This window comes from Mobula birostris, chromosome 1 (genome assembly GCF_030028105.1).
Source record: "Mobula birostris isolate sMobBir1 chromosome 1, sMobBir1.hap1, whole genome shotgun sequence".
Classification (NCBI taxonomy): domain Eukaryota; kingdom Metazoa; phylum Chordata; class Chondrichthyes; order Myliobatiformes; family Myliobatidae; genus Mobula; species Mobula birostris.
The window spans coordinates 105,166,308-105,182,931 of record NC_092370.1 but is presented as its reverse complement, the minus strand read 5'-3'; the positions used below and the strand labels follow the sequence as shown (position 1 = coordinate 105,182,931).

The 16,624-nt window shown below is 43.6% G+C and overlaps 1 long non-coding RNA gene across 1 annotated transcript in view; it reads left to right on the top strand.

The window, feature by feature from the left end:
- LOC140202560 (uncharacterized) overlaps positions 1-15,709 on the top strand; it is a 39,904-nt gene extending 24,195 nt beyond the window's left edge. The window contains exons 2-3 of the long non-coding RNA XR_011887126.1: positions 6,806-6,863; positions 14,956-15,709. This is a non-coding gene — a long non-coding RNA (uncharacterized lncRNA). The remainder of the gene's footprint in view (positions 1-6,805; positions 6,864-14,955) is intronic.
- Positions 15,710-16,624: the final 915 nt, after the last annotated feature.

Here is a 16,624-nt window from a genome sequence, read left to right as displayed (position 1 = left end):
TCCATGCAACCTTTAAATGCTTGCCATTGCATATCCACCATCAATCCTTTAAGTGTCATTTGCCAGTCAATCTCAGCTAATTCACGTCTCATACCTTCAAAGTTACCCCCCTTTAAGTTCAGAACCCTTGTTTCTGAATTAACTATGTCACTCTCCATCTTAATGAAGAATTCCACCATATTATGGTCACTCTTACCCAAGGGGCCTCTCACGACAAGATTGCTAATTAACCCTTCCTCATTGCTCAAAACCCAGTCTAGAATAGCCTGCTCTCTAGTTGGTTCCTCGACATGTTGGTTCAAAAAACCATCCCGCATACATTCCAAGAAATCCTCTTCCTCAGCACCTTTACCAATTTGGTTCACCCAGTCTACATGTAGATTGAAGTCACCCATTATAACTGCTGTTCCTTTAATTGCACACATTTCTAATTTCCTGTTTAATACCATCTCCGACCTCACTACTACTGTTAGGTGGCCTGTACACAACTCCCACCAGTGTTTTCTGCCCCTTAGTGTTATGCAGCTCTACCCATATCGATTCTACATCTTCCCGGCTTATGTCCTTCCTTTCTATTGCGTTAATCTCCTCTTTAACCAGCAACGCCACCCCACCTCCCCTTCCTTCATGTCTATCCCTCCTGAATATTGAATATCCCTGAATGTTGAGCTCCCATCCTTGGTCACCCTGGAGCCATGTCTCTGTGATCCCAACTATATCATAATCATTAATAACAATCTGCACTTTCAATTCATCCACCTTGTTACGAATGCTCCTTGCATTGACACACAAAGCCTTCAGGCGCTCTTTTACAACTCTCTTAGCCCTTATACAATTATGTTGAAAAGTGGCCCTTTTTGATGCTTGCCCTGGATTTGTCGGCCTGCCACTTTTACTTTTCTCCTTACTACTTTTTGCTTCTACCCTCACTTTACACCCCTCTGTCTCTCTGCACTGGTTCCCATCCCCCTGTTGTGAACTAACCTTCTCTCGCCTAGCCTCTTTAATTTGATTCCCACCCCCCCAACCATTCTAGTTTAAAGTCACCTCAGTAGCCCTCGCTAATCTCCCTGCCAGGATATTGGTCCCCCTAGGATTCAAGTGTAACCCATCCTTTTTGTACAGGTCACGCCTGCGCCAAAAGAGGTCCCAATGATCCAAAAACTTGAATCCCTGCCTCCTGCTCCAATCCCTCAGCCATGCATTTATCCTCCACCTCATCGCATTCCTACTCTCACTGTCGCGTGGCACAGGCGGTAATCCCGAGATTACTACCTTTGCGGTCCTTTTTCTCAACTCCCTTCCTAGCTCCCTATATTCTCCTTTCAGGACCTCTTCCCTTTTCCTACCTATGTCATTGGTACCTATATGTACCACGGCCTCTGGCTCCTCACCCTCCCACTTCAGGATATCTTGAACACGATCAGAAATATCCCGGACCCTGGCACCAGGGAGGCAAACTACCATCCGGGTCTCTGGACTGCGTCCACAGAATCGCCTTTCTGACCCCCTTACTATCAAGTCCCCTATCACTACTGCCCTCCTCTTCCTTGCCCTACCCTTCTGAGCTACAGGGCCAGACTCTGTGCCAGAGGCACGGCCACTGTCGCTTCCCCCGGGTAAGCTGTCCCCCCCAACAGTACTCAAACAGGAGTACCTATTGTTAAGGGGCACAGCCACCGGGGTACTGTCTATTACCTGACTCTTCCCCTTCCCCCTCCTAACCGTGACCCACTTGTCTGCCTCCCGTGGCCCCGGTGTGACCACCTGCCTGTAACTCCTCTCTATCACCTCCTCACTCTCCCTGACCAGACGAAGGTCATCGAGCTGCAGCTCCAGTTCCGTAACGCGGTCCCTTAGGAGCTGCATCTCGATGCACTTGGCGCAGATGTGGACGTCCGGGAGGCTTGGAGACTCCAGGGCCTCCCACATCCGACACCGAGAACAACAAACATAACACTATTACAGCACCAGGCATCAGGTTTCAAATCCCAACGCTGTCTCTAGAGAGATCATGCATTCTCCCCGCATTCCCTTTGGTCTTCTGGTTTCCACCCAGTCCAAAGACATGCAGGTTGTTAGGCTAGTTGGTCACATAGGTGTAATTGGACGATACAGGCTTGCAGAAGGGTCTGGTACTGTGTTGTATTTCTAAGTAACTAGCTAACCAAATAAGTAATTAAAATGTCTGGTAGTTTGTAAGGAGCAGAGGAAAATGAGTCAGAAGGCAAGTGTACTGTGCGGTCTGCACAGCTGGACAGTTACGGTACTCTGAATCATGAAGGGTAAAGAAGGGAGGTGAAAGAGGATTGAGTACGGGAGTTGGGTTGCTATATTGGAGTTGTGAAAGACATTGGTAAGACTAAATTTGGAGTATTTTGTGCAGTTCTAGAGAAAGGTGAAGTATTTAAGGGGAATCTGAGGGGGGACTTCTTTTCTCAAAGGGTGGTGCAAGTGTTGAACGAGCTGCCAGCAGAAGTGGTAGGAGTGCAAGTTCAATTGTAACGTTTAGGAGAAGTTTTCATAGTTACATAGGTGAGAGAGGTATGGAGGGCTATAGTACAGATGGAAGTCGATGGGATGAGGCAGAAGACCAGGCCAGATGGGCCAGAGGGCTGTTTCTGTACCGTAGTGCTCAGTGACTTCATGAAAAAGGCAGAAGAGATAACTGGCGTGAAAATGTATCAGCCGGCAATGATGCACCATTTGTTTCTGGCTGATGCACCTTTGGTCTCAGCATCTCCTCTATTAATCTCTTTGTCCAATCAGAAATGAATTAATTTATTGGAGAAGAACCAGTTATCATTTAATGTAATGTGTGCTGCTTTCATTGGGTTGGACTGGACAGGGTGGATCAGTCTAGAAACTTCAACAATGCAGAATGCTTGTAAAATATGTTATATTTTGTCTCATTTAAAATGAGTTAATTAATAAAGGTTTTAATAAGTAAACCAACATCAATTTAGAATTAGGTTTATTTTGAGAAAGGCTCTCAAAATAAACCAGGAAAACAAAGGCCAATGAGCCTGACACCAGTGTGGGAAAGTTATTGGAATGTATTCTAAGGGACTGGATATATAAGTATTTGGATAGACATGGAATGATTACGGATAGTCAGCATGGCTTCTTGCGTAATGGGCCATGTCTAACCAACCCCATAAAATTTTTTACCAGGAAAGTTGATGAAGGCAAGGCAATGGATGCTGTCTACATGGACTTTAGCAAGGCGCTTGACAAGGTCCCGCATGGGAGGTTGGTCAAGAAGGTTCAGTCACTTGGCATTCAAGATGAGGTAGTAAATTGGATTAGACATTGGCTGAGTGGGAGAAGCCAGAGAGTGGTAGTAGATGGTTGCCTCTCTGACTGGAGACCTGTGACGAATGGAATACTGTGGGGATCGGTGCTGGGTCCATTGTTGTTTGTCATCTATATCAACAATCTGGATGATGTGGTTAACTGGATCAGCAAATCTGCGGGTGACACCAAAACTGGGGTGTAGTGGACAGTGACGACAGCTATCAAAGCTTGCAAAGGGAACTGTGCCAGCTGGAAAAATTGGCTGAAAGATTACAGCTAGAATTTAATGTCGACAATGAGATGTTGCACTTTGGTAGGGCCAATCAGGGTAGGTCTTACTAGTGAGTGGTAGGGCACCGAGGAGTGTGATAGAACAAAGGGATCTGGGAATACTGGTCCATAATTTGTTGAAAGTGCGGTCACAGGTATATAGGGTTGTAGAGAAAGCTTTTGGCATATTGGTCTTCATAAATCAAAGGATCGGGTACAAGAGATGCATTGTTATGTTGAAGTTCAGTAAAACATTGGTGAGGCCTCATTTAGAGTACTGTGTGCTGATTTGGTAATTTACCTACAGGAAAAATGTGAATAAGGTTGAAAGAGTACAGAGAAAGTTTACAAGGATGTTGCTGGGATTGAGGACCTGAGTTATAGGGAAAAAATGAATAGATCAGGACATTATTCCTTGAAATGTAAAAGATTGAGGGGAGATTTGATAGAGGTACACAAAATTATGCGGGATATAGACAGGGTAAATGCAAACAGGCTTTTTCCACTGAGATTGAGTGGGACTACAACTAGAGTTCATATGTTAAGGGTGAAAGATTAAAAGTTTAAGGGGAACAGAGGGTTGTGAAAGTGTGGAACGAGTTTCCAGCACAAGTGGTGCATGCAAGTTTGATTTCAGTGTTTAAGAGAAGTTTGGATAGGTACATGAATAGTAGGGGTATGGAGGGCTATGGTCCCAGAGTAGGTTGATGGGAATAGGCAGTTTAAATGGTTGCATGGACTAGATGGGTCAAAGGGCCTGTTCCTGTGTTGTACTTTTCTATGACTATTTATTTATTTATCACATCAAAACATACAGTGAAGTGTGTCATTTGCATGAACACCCAAGGATGTGCTGGGAGCATTCTGCAAGTGTCACCACACGATCTTGCATCAACATAATATGCTCCCAATGCTTGGCAGAACAACACAGAACACAACATAACAGTACACAACAAGCAACAAAGCAAAAAAGCCCCTTTTCTCCCTCCATAAACACACATACATAGTCCTCTAATCAAGGACAGGCCACCTTCGGTGTCCAGCCTCATGGATTTGCAGATACTGGACCCCAGCTTCCCAAAAAGACACACAGAGATTTGCAGATTCGAGCTCTGACCATCAGACCTCGACTTCTAGACTCACAATCAATTTTTGTGATTTGATTTGGAGCTCTGATCGACCTTTGGTCTTCGATCTTTGGCATTGACTCAGGACTCGCTGATGGTGATGAATGCGGGTCTGAACTTCAGGCCTTGAACACTGGTCTCACCAATGACAGGAGCTGAACACTAGGCGTCAAACGCCCTACTCGCCAATGACGGGACTCTGAACATCCTCGCCGCTCTGCCAGCTGATATCCAACCGTGACCTCGCTGCTAGTCTTTGAATGGAGAATGGAAACAGACTCTGGCCTGTCCTCTAATTCCCCCAAGTCCCTGTCCCTAAACCCTAACCTGACCTCATGTCTCCAAAATCATCCCTATGAACCTAAAAAAAAAACTAAACCAAATAATTAAGGCTGAGTCATGACCTCAATGGAAACTGTAACTCAGCACCATCTTGAGAACGGATCAATACTCAGTGATGCGCAGTTTAAAAGGTGGTCATTAATGGCCTCTAGGTAAGTGTGGGTTTCTATCCAGCTCAGTGGTGGAATGATACGCCCAAAGTCCACATTCCTGTGTATTGTTCCCTTTTTTATTTTGGAACAGAATCAGAATCAGGTTTATTATCGTTGGTATGTGATGTGAAATTTGTTAACTTAACAGCAGCATTTCAATGCAATACATAATACAGAAGGAAAAAAAAACAAAATAAAATTATAAGAATAATAAATAAGTAAATCAATTACAGTATACCTACATTGAATAGATTAAAAATCATGCAAAAAACGGAAATACTATACATTGAAAAAGCGAGTTAGTGTCCAAGGGTTCAATGTCCATTTAGGAATTGGATGGCAAAGGGGAAGAAGCTGTTTCTGAATCGCTGAGTGTGTGCCTTTAAGCTTCTATGCCTCCTACCTGATGGTAACAGTGAGAAAAGGACATGCCCTGGGTGCTGGATGTCCTTAATAATGGACGCTGCCTTTCTGAGACAGCGCTCCTTGAAGATGTCCTGGGTATTTTGTAGGCTGGTACCCAAGATGGAGCCAAATAAATTTACAACCCTCTGCAGCTTTTATCGGTCCTGTGCAGTTGCCCCCCCCCCCATACCAGACAGTGATGCAGCATGTCAGAATGCTCTCCACGGTACATCTATGGAAGTTTTTGAGTGTACTTGTTGACGTACCAAATCTCTTTCAACTCCTAATGAAGTATAATCACTGTCTTACCTTCTTTATAACTGCATCGATATGTTGGGACCAGGTTAGATCCTCAGAGATTGTGACACCCAGGAACTTGAAACTGCTCACTCTCTCCACTTCTGATCCCTCTATGAGGATTGGTATGTGTTCCTTCATCCTACCCTTCCTGAAGTCCACAATCAGCTCTTTCGTCTTACTGATGTTGAGTGCCGGGTTGTTGCTGCGGCACCACTCCACTAGTTGGCATATCTCACTCCTGAAGCCCTCTCGTCACCACCTGAGATTCTACCGACAATGGTTGTATCATCAGCAAATTTGTAGATGGTATTTGAGCTATGTCTAGTCACACAGTCATGTGTAAATAGAGAGTAGAACAGTGGGCTAAGCACACTCCCCTGAGGTGCACCAGTGTTGATTGTCAGCAAGGTGGATATGTTATCACCAATCTGCACAGACTGTGGTCTTCTGGTTAGGAAGTTGAGGATCCAATTGCAGAGGGAGGTACAGAGGCCCAGGTTCTTCAACTTCTCAATCAGGATTGTGGGAACGATGGTATTAAATACTGAGCTATAGTCGATAAACAGCAGGTATTTGTGTTGTCCACGTGGTCGAACGCCATATGAAGAGCCATTGAGATTGCATCTGCCATTGACCTATTGTGACAATAGGCAAATATCAATGGGTCCAGGGCCTTGCTGAGGCAGGAGTTCAGTCTAGTCATAACCAACCTCTCAAAGTATTTCCTCACTGTAAATGTGAGTGCTACCGGGCAATAGTCATTAAGGCAGCTTATATTCTTCTTCATAGGCACTGGTATAATTGTTGCCTTTTTGAAGCACATGATGTACGTGATCAAGTATTCAAGGTAAAGCCAGTATTATGCCCATTACCAATCCTTCTAGAATTAACTGGAGTTGTGCTTCATTTCAGGACAAATTAGAATCAGACATATGGCTGCCTTTCTGGAGTCAAACATGGGCTGGACCAGGTGAGGACAGCATGTTTCCTTCTCTGCAGTACATCAATGAAACAGCTTTTATCTCAATCCAGTATTTTATAGCCATTGTCATTGATATAATTTTGTTTTATCCACTAATTAACTGATCTTAAACATCCTAGTTGCTGTGATGGAATTCAAAGCTCATCTCCAGACGATTACTCAGGGCTGTGGATCACTTGTGCTGTAACAGAACCACTATGAGACCATATAGCATATATGCTATTGTCACATTGAATTCTTTAATATTTAAGACCATAAGACAAAGGAGCAGAAGTCAGCCATTCAGTCCATTGAGTCTGCTCCGCCATTTTATCATGAGCTGATCCATTCTCCCATTTAGTCCCACTCCCCTGCCTTCTCACCATAACCTTTGATGCCCTGGCTACTCAGATACCTATCAATCTCTGCCTTAAATACATCCAGTGACTTGGCCTCCACTGTTGCCCGTGGCAACAAATTCCATAGATTCACCACCCTCTGACTAAAAAAATTTCTTTGCATTTCTGTTCTGAATGGGCGCCCTTCAATCGTTAAGTTATGCCCTCTCATACTAGACTCCCCCATCATGGGAAACAACTTTGCCACATCCACTCTGTCCATGCTTTTCAACATTCGAAATGTTTCTATGAAGTCTCCCCTCATTCTTCTAACCTCCAAGGAATACAGTCCAAGAGCGGACAAACGTCCCTCAGATGTTAACCCTCTCATTCCCGGAATCATTCTAGTGAATCTTCTCTGTACCCTCTCCAATGTCAGCACATCCTTTCTTAAATAAGGAGACCAAAACTGCCCACAGTACTCCAAGTGAGGTCTCACCAGCGCCTTATAGAGCCTCAACATCACATCCCTGCTCCTATACTCTATTCCTCTAGAAATGAATGCCAACACTGCATTCACCTTCTTCACTACCGACTCAACCTGGAGGTTAACCTTAAGGGTATCCTGTACAAGGACTCCCAAGTCCCGTTGCATCTCAGAACTTTGAATTCTTTCCCCATTTAAGTAATAGTCAGCCCATTTATTTCTTTTGCCAAAGTGCATAACCATACACTTTCCAACCTTGTATTTCATTTGCCACTTCTTTGCCCATTCTTCCAATCTATCCAAGTCTCTCTGCAGACTCTCCGTTTCCTCAGCACTACCGGCCTCTCCACCTATCTTCGTATCGTCAGCAAACTTAACACAAAGTCATCCATTCCATAATCCAAATCGTTGATGTACAACGTAAAAAGAAGCGGCCTCAACACGGACTACTGTGGAACACCACTGGTAACCGGCAGCCAACCAGAATAGGATCCCTTTATTCCCACTCTCTGTTTCCTGCCAATCAGCCAACGCACTATCCACATATGTAACTTTCCTGTAATTCCATGGGCTTTTATCTTGTTAAGTAGCCTCATGTGTGGCACCTTCTCAAAGGCCTTCTGAAAATCCAAATCTACAACATCCACTGCATCTCCCTTGTCTAGCCTACTGGTAATTTCCTCAAAAAATTGTAATAGGTTTGTCAGGCAGGATTTTCCTTTAAGGAATCCATGCTGAGTTCTGCCTATCTTGTCATATGCCTCCAGGTACTCTGTAACCTCATCCTTGACAATTGACTCTAACAACTTCCCAACCACCGATGTCAAGCTAACAGGTCTATAATTTCCTTTTTGCTTCCTTGCCCCCTTCTTAAATAGAGGAGTGTCATTTGCAATCTTCCAGTCCTCCGGAACCATGCCAGGATCTATCGACTTTTGAAAGATCATCGCTAATGCCTCTGCAATCTCCACAGCTACTTCCTTCAGAACACGCGGGTGCATTCCATCTGGTCCGGGAAATTTATCTACCTTTAGCCTATTCAGCTTCCTGAGTACTTTCTCTGTTGTAATTGTGACTGTGCACACTTCTCTTCCCTGACACCCTTGAGTGTCCGGTATCCTGCTGATGTCTTCCTCAGTGAAGACTGATGCAAAATACTCGTTCAGTTCCTCTGCCATCTCCTTATCTCCCATTACAATTTCTCCAGCATCATTTTCTATCGGTCCTATATCTACTCTCACCTGTCTTTTACTCTTTATATACTTGAAAAAGCTTTTAGTATCCTCTTTGATATTATTTGCTAGCTTCCTTTCATAGTTAATCTTTTCCCTCTTAATGACCTTCTTAGTTTCCTTTTGTAAGATTTTAAAAACTTCCCAATCCTCTGTCTTCCCACTAATTTTTACTTCCTTATATGCCCTCTCCTTTGCTTTAACTTTGGCTTTTACTTCTCTTGTCAACCACGGTTGCATCCTTTTTCCATTCGAAAATGTCTTCTTTTTTGGAATATATCTGTCTTGCACCTTCCTCACTTCTGCATAAACTCCAGCCACTGCTGCTCTGCCGTCTTTCCCGCCAGTGTCTCTTTCCAGTCAACTTTGGCCAGTTCCTCTCTCATGCCACTGTAATTTCCTTTACTCCACTGAAACACCGACACATCAGATTTCGGCTTCTCTTTTTCTAATTTCACAGTGAACTCAATCATGTTATGATCACTGCCTCCGAAGGGTTCCTTCACCTCAATCGCTCTAATCACCTCTGGTTCATTACACAATACCCAATCCAGTACAGCCGATCCCCTCGTGGGCTCAACAACAAGCTGTTCTAAAAAGCCATCTTGCAGACATTCTACAAATTCTCTCTCTTGAGATCCAGTGCCGACCTGATTTTCCCAATCCACTCGCATGTTAAAATCCCCCACAATTATCATAACACTGCCCTTCTGACAAGCCTTTTCTATTTCCTGTTGTAATTTGTAGTCCACATCACTGCAGCTGTTTGGAGGCCTATAAATAACTGCCATCAGGATCCTTTTACCCCTGTGATTTCTTAGCTCAACCCATAAAGATTCTGCACCTTCCGATCCTATATCACCTCTTTCTAATGATTTAATATCATTACTTACCAATAAAGCCACGCCTCCCCCTCTGCCTACCTTCCTGTCCTTCCGATACGCCGTGTATCCTTGGACGTTCAGCTCCCAGAGACATGCATCCTTTAGCCACGTCTCAGTGATGGCCACAATATCATACCTGCCAATCTGTAACTGTACGACAAGATCGTCCACCTTATTTCTTATGCTACGTGCATTTAAGTATAACACATTAAAGCCAGTATTTGGTACTTTTTGCTTTGATTTATACCTGATCCCATTCCCCAGTCAGCAGCGCCTTCTCAGCGCCTTTTTGCAGGGAAATGTACTATGGACATGTGGTCGATGTTTAGAGATCTCTTGTGGGATGTAAGGGATAAATTTGTCCCGGTGAGGAAGATAAAGAATGGTAGGGTGAAGGAACCATGGGTGACAAGTGAGGTGGAAAATCTAGTCAGGAGGAAGAAGGCAGCATACATGAGGTTTAGGAAGCAAGGATCAGATGGGTCTATTGAGGAATATAGGGAAGCAAGAAAGGAGGTTAAGAAGGGTCTGAGAAGAGCAAGAAGGGGGCATGAGAAGGCCTTGGCGAGTAGGGTAAAGGAAAACCCCAAGGCATTCTTCAATTATGTGAAGAAAAAAAGGATGACAGGAGTGAAGGTAGGACCGATTAGAGATAAAGGTGGGAAGATGTGCCTGGAGGCTGTGGAAGTAGCGAGGTCCTCAATGAATACTTCTCTTCAGTATTCACCAATGAGAGGGAACTTGATGATGGTGAGGACAATATGAGTGAGGTTGATGTTCTGGAGCATGCTGATATTAAGGGAGAGGAGGTGTTGGAGTTGTTAAAATACATTAGGGCAGATAAGTCCCCGGGGCCTGACGGAATATTCCCCAGGCTGCTCCACGAGGCGAGGGAAGAGATTGCTGATCCTCTGGCTAGGAGCTTTATGTCCTCGTTGTCCACGGGAATGGTTCCGGAGGATTGGAGGGAGGCGAATGTTGTCCCCTTGTTCAAAAAAGGTAGTAGGGATAGTCCGGGTAATTATAAACCAGTGAGCCTTACGTCTGTGGTGGGAAAGCTGTTGGAAAAGATTCTTAGAGATAGGATCTATGGGCATTTAGAGAATCATGGTCTGATCAGGGACAGTCAGCATGGCTTTGTGAAGGGCAGATCGTGTCTAACAAGCCTGATAGAGTTCTTTGAGGAGGTGACTGGGCATATAGATGAGGGTAGTGCAGTGGATGTGATCTATATGGATTTTAGTAAGGCATTTGACAAGGTTCCACACGGTAGGCTTATTCAGAAAGTCAGAAGGCATGGGATCCAGGGAAGTTTGGCCAGGTGGATTCAGAATTGGCTTGCCTGCAGAAGGCAGAGGGTCATGGTGGAGGGAGTACATTCAGATTGGAGGATTGTGACTAGTGGTGGCCCACAAGGATCTGTTCTGAGACCTCTACTTTTTGTGAATTTTATTAACGACCTGGATGTGGGGGTAGAAGGGTGGGTTGGCAAGTTTGAAGACGACACAAAGGTTGGTGGTGTTGTAGATAGTGTAGAGGATTGTCAAAGATTGCAGAGGGACATTGATAGGATGCAGAAGTGGGCTGAGAGGTGGCAGATGGAGTTCAACCCGGAGAAGTGTGAGGTGGTACACTTTGGAAGGACAAACTCCAAGGCAGAGTACAAAGTAAATGGCAGGATACTTGGTAGTGTGGAGGAGCAGAGGGATCTTGGGGTACATGTCCACAGATTGCTGAAAGTTGCCTCACAGGTGGATAGGGTAGTTAAGAAAGCTTATAGGGTGTTAGCTTTCATAAGTCGAGGGATAGAGTTTAAGAGTCGCAATGTAATGATGCAGCTCTATAAAACTCTGGTTAGGCCACAATTGGAGTATTGTGTCCAGTTCTGGTCACCTCACTATAGGAAGGATGTGGAAGCGTTGGAAAGGGTACAGAGGAGATTTACCAGGATGCTGCCTGGTTTAGAAAGTATGCATTATGATCAGAGATTAAGGGAGCTAGGGCTTTACTCTTTGGAGAGAAGGAGGATGAGAGGAGACATGATAGAGGTGTACAAGATAATAAGAGGAATAGATAGAGTGGATAGCTAGCGCCTCTTCCCCAGGGCACCACTGCTCAATACAAGAGGACATGGCTTTAAGGTAAGGGGTGGGAAGTTCAAGGGGGATATTAGAGGAAGGTTTTTTACTCAGAGAGTGGTTGGTACGTGGAATGCACTGCCTGAGTCAGTGGTGGAGGCAGATACACTAGTGAAGTTTAAGAGACTATTAGACAGGTATATGGAGGAATCTAAGGTGGGGGCTTATATGGGAGGCAGGGTTTGAGGGTCGGCACAACATTGTGGGCCGAAGGGCCTGTACTGTGCTGTACTAGTCTATGTTCTATGTTCTAAAAGAACTAAATAAGTCTGTAGAAAATTTTCTACGCCATGTTTAAAACCAAATTGAAAATTGCACTCTCTTCCTTTGCCGGACATCGAGGCTTATCTCCTTAAATGTTTGAACTGTTTTCCCTGTTAATCTTTAGTCCAGTTCACCTTAGCCAACTCCATATTCACTCCATTGTAATTCATTTCACTTAAGTTAAAGCTAGTTGTTTCTGTTCCAATTTTTTCTGTCTCAAATGGAATACAAACTTGTATCAAATCATCAATATTTTCTTTCCTCCTGTAGACGTTGCTTGACCTGCTGAGATCTCCCAGCAGATGGCTTGTTGCTCCAGATTCCAGTGTCTTCAGTCTCCTGTGTTTTCTATCAAACCATGATAATTTTTTCCTAGGGAGACATTGAATGTCGTGATTAAACTTGCCTAGTTGTCCATTACTTTTTCCAAGATAGACTTCATCTGGTTAGCTCCCATCCTGAAACCTATCACTTTATCGCTGTAATGTTATAAGCTTTTCCTTTCAATAAATATTGTCCTTAATTTTATTAGTTAACAAAGATGCATCCACTTTCCACAGAAATAACAATGGAAATTATGAAATATTTCTTTAAATGATGTGTAGGGCTTGTTGAACTACATTCCAGAAAGACTTGTTGCCCTGAAAAGTTATTGTACAGATATTTTACAAGCTACCAACTGAGATTTAGCTATTATATTCTTGATGCACTATACTCTGTTAATTGAGATTGCTATTGGAGATCTGGTCAAGAATATCTTTTCTAATGTTGATAGTCATTGTGATAGATGTAAAACCGAGATAGCTACATTGACACATATGTTTTGGTCTTGTTCTATATTGGAACAGTTCTGGAAGTCGGTTTTTTCAACAATTTCTAAAGCACTTAAAATTAATCTACAACCTAATAAATTAACTGTGCTTCTTGGAATAATTCCTCAAAATATTCATGGTATTTCTGTGTCTGACCAACTTGTTATTGCATTTGTTACATTGATAGCTAGGAGGGCCATTTTGTTGAAGTGGAAGGATACATCAGCTCCCACTTTGTCACAATGGTTCTCTCAAGTGATGCTATGTCTTAGTTTGGAGAAAATTAGGTTAAACCTTTGAACCTTTATTTGATTTTGAGAAAAGATGGGGCTCATTTGCTCGTTATTATCACTTGAGCTAATTGATAGATTTTTCCACGATCTAATTGTAAATTTTTTAGTATATTTTCTTTTCTTGCTGGTGGTTTGATGTTTATTTTTAGAAGCTTTTTATATGATGCATGACTTCAGGGTTGTACACCTAATGGGTTCTCTTTTTTTCTCACTTTTTCTGCTTAGTAGGTTTTTTTTGTTATCACAAATTTCTTTTTTCAATCTTTAAGATAGTCTTTTTTGACACATTGTAAGTGTTGTTACTTCAATGTACTCATGTTATTTTTTTGTATAATATAACAATAAAAGGATTTGAAAAGAAGGGAGATCTGGTCAAGAGGTAAACTTCAGTCACAGTCAAATTGGCTGAAGTTTCAGCATAAATGATTATAGCTGAACTTCAGCACTGACATGTACAAAGTAAATATTACAATTCTAGTTTGTTATTCACTGGCAAGTTAAGTGTTCTGACTGTTGGTGAATCAAAACTTATAAACGTACACGAAGACTGAACATTTGAACTTGGGGCAATCAATTCTTATACGACTGCACTATAATGAGTCCATGCCTTTAGGCAAGGAAGGGGAAAATTGCTAACATAATTGAACTGTGAACCTGTTGAATTGTGAACCATTATATTGCTTGTTTTCAATGATTAGCAGAAGTATCTTTGGCCCTCAGTCAAATATCTTTCCATTCTGTTTTTGTCAGGTAAATTATTGTGTTTGGTTATTTTTCAACAAGTAGGCTAACTATCGTCACATCCAGTTTATTCCCTCTTAAACAGCACTGATAGCAAAATAAACTTCCAAATCTGCTCACTCAGCAAAAAGTGGCAAAACCTAAATAAGTGCTGTAGAAAACTGTTCCTTGTTAACTCATGCAACACACATCAAAGTTGCTGGTGGACGCAGCAGGCCAGGCAGCATCTCTAGGGAGAGGTACAGTCGATGTTTTGGGCCGAGACCCTTCGTCAGGACTAACTGAAGGAAGAGCTAGTAAGAGATTTGAAAGTGGGTGGTGGGGGGGGAGATCCAAAATGATAGGAGAAGACAGGAGGGGTTTACCTTGTTAACTCATGTTCAATATGAGTTTTAAATTAAAATAAGCATCTGTTAGTCTCATGAGACCATGGAGTTGTGCCGTGGAAAGTTTCCAGGGCGCAGGCCTGGGCAAGGTTGTATGGAAGACCAGCAGTTGCCCATGCTGCAAGTCTCCCCTCTCCACGCCACCGATGTTGTCCAAGGGAAGGGCATTAGGACCCATACAGCTTGGCACCAGTGTTGTTGCAGAGCAATGTGTGGTTAAGTGCCTTGCTCAAGGACACAACACGCTGCCTCAGCCAAGGCTGGAACTAGCGACCTTCAAATCACTTGACAGACGCCTTAACTGCTTGGCCACGCGCCAACACAATACGAGTCTTATGGGTTCAATTAACAGCAATCCTGTGTCAAAGATAGCAGACTGTGACTGTGACCAGGAGTTAACCTCATGTTCATTGGGCTCTTCAGAATTGATGTTGAGCATCAAACTGAAACTTTGTTAGGAGGATGTAACTGACTTTGTTTGAAGGTGAAGAAGAGGTTCAACTAATGCATATTCTCTGGTGTCTAGCCAACTGTTACATCACAATTAACATGCCAAAGGTGGAGCTTTCATAAATGAGGGGAAGAGAAGATGGCAGCGCGACGCAGCGCACGCGGCCACTCCGAAATGATATCGTATTTGTAAGTAGGAGACATGCACAATCCTGATTTGATGGAGCCGGATGTGAGAAGCACGGAGGAACATCTGGAGAAACTTCTGAAATACCCACTTTGCTGCCGCTGCTACTGTGCGATCGAGAATCTCCGGAGGGGAAGGCCCCAAATCCTCGGCTTTGCCTATTGCCTGTTGCCGGGGCTGGGGTTGAAGCGCTTTGCAGAGATGGTGCTCGGTGTCGGAGGGCTGGTCGGAGGCTCGAAGTTTTCGGACGGACTCAAGAATTGGCTGTGGTCGGGTGCTTCCAGGGTGCTGCATCGGCAAGTTTGCGGCGCTGGAAGCTCATGGCAGGAAGAGTTTTTCTTCCTTCTACCGTCTGCGTGAGATGATGGGACTTTCGAGAGACTTTGAGACTTTTTTTTACCGTGCCCATGGTCTGTTCTTTATCAAATTACAGTATTGCTTTGCACTGTTGTAACTATATGTTATAATTATGTGGTTTTTGTCAGTTTTTCAGTCTTGGTTTGTCTTGTGTTTCTGTGATATCATTCTGGAGGAATATTGTATCATTTCTTAGTGCATGCATTACTAAATGACAATAAAAGAGGACTGTGTGTCCTCATAATCTAATCTAATCTAAATGGAACTACATAAATTCTTGTCAATAACAGGATGTCAAAGTTTTACACTGAGGGATTATTTTTCTTTACCTGATCCATTTGTTGGTAAATAAAAGATTTTCTCTTGTCTGTAAGTTATAAATGCTCTTGTGCACTAAATAATTGTTCTATTTCCTTGCACCTATGAGATGCCAAAAGATCGTGGCTTTGATTAAATTAATGCTGAAAGCCATATATAGTTGTAACACCTGTATAGTGCTTGTCTTATCTCGTGTGACTGGTCACCGCACTCTTTATGAGAAAATTAAATTACATAGTACTATACTAGGTGCTTTTGGCCTTCAGAAACTATTGGAAGGAGGCAGTTAATAGAGAACACGCACGGGGGATGTGCCTCTCATAGACAGGTTCACTTTCTTGGAAGCTGTCGGGACAGAAGACAGTGTCAGTCTGAGAGGCGGACGGGTCTGCGAGTCAACAATTGGTGCTGAAGCAAAGCCGAGGAGACAGACGTCAGGCAGAGCCGCGGTAGTAGGGAACTCCATAGTGAGAGGTACAGAAAGGGGTTTCTGTGGCAACAGGCGAGATTTAAGGATGGTGTGTTGCCTCCCTGGTGCCGGGATCCAGGATGTCATGGACCGATTGCAGGGAATCCTCAAGAGTGAAGGTGAACATCCGGAAGTGGTGGTGCATGTCGGCACAAATGACGTGGGGAAGAAGAGGAAAGACATTCTACAGCGCGACTTCAGAAAACTCGGAAGAAGGCTGAAGAGCAGGACTTCCAGGGTGGGTATCTCCGGTTTGCTTCCAGTTCCCCGTGCTGGAGTGGTCAAGAACAGGGAGATAATGGATCTGAATGTGTGGCTGAGGAACTGGTGCAGGAAGCAAGGATTTACATTCTTGGACCACTGGGGTATGTTTCGGGGTAAGGATGAATTGTACAAAAGGGACGGGTTGCACCT